Genomic DNA, 5,084 nt, shown 5'->3' on the forward strand with positions numbered 1-5,084 from the left:
AAGCTCGTAGGCAATTGATCAATGATGGAGAATTATGCCGGATGCGGTTCATCATGTAACAATCACAACATAGGGTGACACAGAACTAGCTCCAATTCATCAATGTAATGTAGGCATGTATTGCGAATATAGTCATACATGCTTATGGAAAAGAACTTGCATGACATCTTTTGTCCTACCCTCCCGTGGCAGCGGGGTCCTAATGGAAACTAAGGGATATTAAGGCCTCCTTTTAATAGAGTATCGGAACAAAGCATTAGCACATAGTGAATACATGAACTCCTCAAACTATGGTCATCACCAGTAAGTATCCCGATTATTGTCACTTCGGGGTTAATGGATCATAGCACATAATAGGTGACTATAGACTTGCAAGATAGGATCAAGAACTCTTATATATTGATGAAAACATAATAGGTTCAGATCTGAAATCATGGCACTCGGGCCCTAGTGACAAGCATTAAGCGTAGCAAAGTCATAGCAACATCAATCTCATAACATAGTGGATACTAGGGATCAAACCCTAACAAAACTAACTTGATTACATGATAGATCTCATCCAACCCATCACCGTCCAGCAAGCCTACGATGGAATTACACACGCACGTCGGTAAGCATCATGAAATTGGTGATGGAGGATGGCTAATGATGACGATGGCGATGGATTCCCCTCTCCGGAGCCCCGAACGGACTCCAGACCAGCCCTCCCGAGAGGTTTTAGGGCTTGGCGGCGGCTCCGTATCGTAAAATGTGATGAATTCTTCTCTCTGGTTTTTTCTCCATGAAACCAAATATATAGAGTTAGAGTTGAGGTCGGAGGAGCTCCAGGGGGCCCACGAGGTAGGCGATGCGCCCTGGGGGGGCAGGCGCGCCCCCACCCTCGTGGACAGGTGGTGGGCCCCCTGGTCTTCATCTTTTGCAAGGACTTTTTATTATTTCCGAATAGATGTTCCGTGAAGTTTCATGTCATTCTGAGAACTTTTGTTTCTGCACATAAATAACACCATAGCAATTCTCTTGAAAACAACGTCAGTCCGTGTTAACTCCATTCAAATCATGCAAGTTAGAGTCCAAAACAAGGGCAAAAGTGTTTGGAAAAGTAGATACGACGGAGATGTATCACCTGGCCGGCTGCTGATCCTTGACAGTGGCCACTTGCCGGTTGTTGGAACCCAGCTGATGGGCCTTGCACTTGTTGTCGTTTGGCTGTTGGCGCCGGTTGGAGTCACCAGCCAATGTTTGAGGAGCCGGCGGGATCACCTTCCTGGGCGCATCAACCCGGATCTTTGACTTCATTGAGGAGTCAGCTGTGGCGTACTTGTCCGCCACGACCAAGAGCTTGTCCAAGGTAGCCGCCTCGTTGCACAGAAGCTTGTGCTTCAGCAAGGTGCCCTCTCTACACCCGACGGTGAAGTACTCAATGGCATGCACCGCGTGCACCCCTTCGCAGGAGTTGCGCAGCTCAGCCCAGCGCGTCAGGTAGTCACGGGTGGACTCAGTCGGACTCTGAACGCACATGGAGAGCTAGCAAGGCTTGGGGGCCGCTTGTAGGTGCTGGTGAAGTTGCGGACGAAGACATCGCTGAAGTCCAACCACCTGTTGATGCTGTTGAGTTTGAGGCTGTTCAGCCATGTCCGGGCCGTGCCCTGGAGCATGAGCGGAACATACTTCACGGTAACACGCTTGTTGCCGTTCGCAATGCTGACTGCCGTGGCGTAGTCAGCCAGCCAGTCCTTCGGCTTCCCGGCGTGAGTGTACTTGGGAGTATCTCGAGGGAGCGAGAACCCTTTGGGGAAGGGCTCGTCATGGATGCGGGGGCCGAAGCAGGCCGGGCAGATTGTGTCCTCCACTTCAACTTCCAGGGACCAAGCGAGCCGCTCGATCCGATGGCAAGCATCATTCTCGCCGACTCCTTCACACGGGCCTAGCCGGCCCCCCAGAGTCGGATGGTCTACCGACACTAGAGAGGCTAGCCTCTCCCTGCCCCATGCGAGGGGGAGGCAGACGCTCATCGTGCTGGCGCCGGTCCTCCACCATGGGAGGAACTTGTCGGCTGTGAACAATCATCTAGCGAGTGTGCTGGCTGCGGCTTGCAGCCAGCTCCGGGTTCCGCTGGCCGCCGCAGCCGCTGCTTGGGGATCGGGAGGTCACTCCATGCTCGCGGCGGGGGATGGTTTTCGGCTTGCTTGCTGACTACCACCGCGCAGTTGCATGCGTCTTGCTCCATGTTCGCAGCATTGAGGAGCTCCTGGAGGCGCTCCATCTGGATGCGCCGCTCGTCGCCCTCCAGGTGATCGAGATCTTCTGCCGCCGCCTGGGCGGCGCGCAGGTTCTACACTGTGGTGTCGTAGATTGGGCGTCTGACTCCCAACATGCTGGCTATGGCCGCGCCGTGTTGCCAGATGGGGCCGGCTCGGCTGGGCTCACCTGCAACTGGCGTGCCGCTCACGATGCAGTCAATCTCGTGTTGGCTAGCCTTAGTGCGGCGCTTCATGGCCGCCATCTTGTTGGCGCTGTCAAGGATCTTGACATGGATTGCCTCCAGTGCAGCCCCATCGGCGTTGGCAACGACGGGAGTGGCCAAGCTCTGCATTGCCGCTCGCAAATGGGTCATAGGCGGCCCGGCTGGAGTCCTGGCTGTGGCCGGTAACCATCACCTCTATGACGATGCTGGCGTCGAGCGCATCGGCAGAGGCGTCGCAGGCGACAAGAGGGAGCGGGTCATCGATGTCCAGCACGTCGCCGGGGAACTCGTCGGTGGCTGCTGCATCGGAGATGGTGAGCTTCTTGAAGAGCTCAGTGAGGCAGTCGATGGAGCAGATGGCCTCTGCGCCAGTGGCGGCTGCATTGGAGAGGTTGAGCTTGCTGAAGAGGTCGACGAGGCAGCTCGCGGGGCAGACGGCTCCCTCGTCAGGCTATGCGCTGGTGCAGGCGCAGACGAATGCATCGGGTTGGCTGATCAAACCAGACGTGACGCCCTCGCCGGAGGGGAGGATGGTTCCCGTCCAGAGCAGAACTCCGACCGACACCGCGGGTGGCCCCATAGTGGGCGCCAACTATCGTGGCAATCTCACGTCAGATACCAGGGGGTGGAGTATCATGGGGTGGAGCCATGAGGACGTCGTCGGGTTCCGGAAGCGAGAGTGAGCACGAGCTCGAAGGCACATGAGACGTACCTAGGTTCGGGGCTCTCCGGAGAGATAACACCCCTACTCTTGCTACGATGACTATGATCAAATGGTTACAAGGTTGCTCCTTGAGCTATGTTGCTAGAAGAGGAAGAAGGGCATGTTGGGGAACGTAGTAATTTCAAATTTTTCCTATGCACACAGAGGATCATGGTGATGCATAGAAACGAGAGGGGAGAGTGTTGTCCACGTACCCTCGTAGACCGAAAGCGGAATCATTAGCACAACGCGGTTGATGTAGTCGTACGTCTTCATGATCCGACCGATCAAGTACCGAACGTACGACACCTTCGAGTTCAGCACACGTTCAGCCAAGCTTTGAGGGAGAGTTCCGTCAACACGACAGCGTGGTGACGATGATGATGTTCTACCGACGCAGGGCTTCGCCTAAGCACCGCTACGATATTATCGAGGTGGATTATGGTGGAGGGGGCACCGCACACGGCTAAGAGATCCAAGGGATCAATTGTTATGTCTCCAAGGGGTGCCTCCCTCCCCGTATATAAAGGAGTGGAGGAGGGGGAGGGGCCAGCCACCCTAGGCGCGCCCCATGAGGTGTCCTACTCCCACCGGGAGTAGGACTCCCCCCTTCCATGTGGGAGTAGGAGAGGAGAGGGAAGGAGAGAGGGGGGAAAGGAAAGGGGGGCGCCCCCCTCCTTGTCCAATTCAGACTGGGAGGAAGGGGCGCGCCACTTCCCCTTGGCCGCCCCTCCTCTTCTCTACTAGGGCCCAATAGGCCCATTAGTCTCCCCGGGGGGTTCCGGTAACCCCCCCGGTACTCCGGTATATGCCCGATACTCCCTGAAACCATTCCGGTGTTCGAACATATCGTCCAATATATCAATCTTTATGTCTCGACCATTTCGAGACTCCTCGTCATATCCGTGATCACATCCGGGACTCCAAACTACCTTCGGTACATCAAAACACATAAACTCATAATATAACCATCATCGAACTTTAAGCGTGTGGACCCTACGGGTTCGAGAACTATGTAGACATGACCGAGACACGTCTCCGGTCAATAACCAATAGCGGAACTTGGATGCTCATATTGGCTCCCACATGTTCTACGAAGATCTTTATCGGTCAAACCGCATAACAACATACGATGTTCCCTTTGTCATCGGTATGTTACTTGCCCGAGATTAGATCATCGGTATCTCAATACCTAGTTCAATCTCGTTACCAGCAAGTCTCTTTACTCGTTCCGTAATACATGATCCGTCAACTAACTCATTATTTGCAATGCTTGCAAGGCTTATAGTGATGTGCATTACCGAGTGGGCCTAGAGATACCTCTCCGACAATCGGAGTGACAAATCCTAATCTCGAAATACGCCAACCCAACAAGTACCTTTGGAGACACCTGTAGAGCACCTTTATAATCAGCCAGTTACGTTGTGACATTTGTTAGCACACAAAGTGTTCCTCCAGTAAACGGGAGTTGCATAATTTCATAGTCATAGGAACATGTATAAGTCATGAAGAAAGCAATAGCGACATACTAAACGATCAAGTGCTAAGCTAACTGAATGGGTCAAGTCAATCACATCATTCTGCTCATGATGTGATCCCATTTATCAAATGAAAATTCATGTCTATGGTTAGGAAACATAACCATCTTTGATCAACAAGCTAGTCAAGTAGAGGCATACTAGTGACACTATGTTTGTCTATGTATTCACACATGTATCATGTTTCCGGTTAATACAATTCTAGCATGAATAATAAACATTTATCATGAAAAACGGAAATAAATAATAACTTTATTATTGCCTCTAGGGCATATTTCCTTCAGTCTCCCACTTGCACTAGAGTCAATAATCTAGAGCACATCGCCATGTGATTTAACATCAATAGTTCACATCACCATGTGAATTACCCATAGTTCAC

Source organism: Triticum urartu, chromosome 2 (assembly GCF_003073215.2).
Source record: "Triticum urartu cultivar G1812 chromosome 2, Tu2.1, whole genome shotgun sequence".
Taxonomy (NCBI): domain Eukaryota; kingdom Viridiplantae; phylum Streptophyta; class Magnoliopsida; order Poales; family Poaceae; genus Triticum; species Triticum urartu.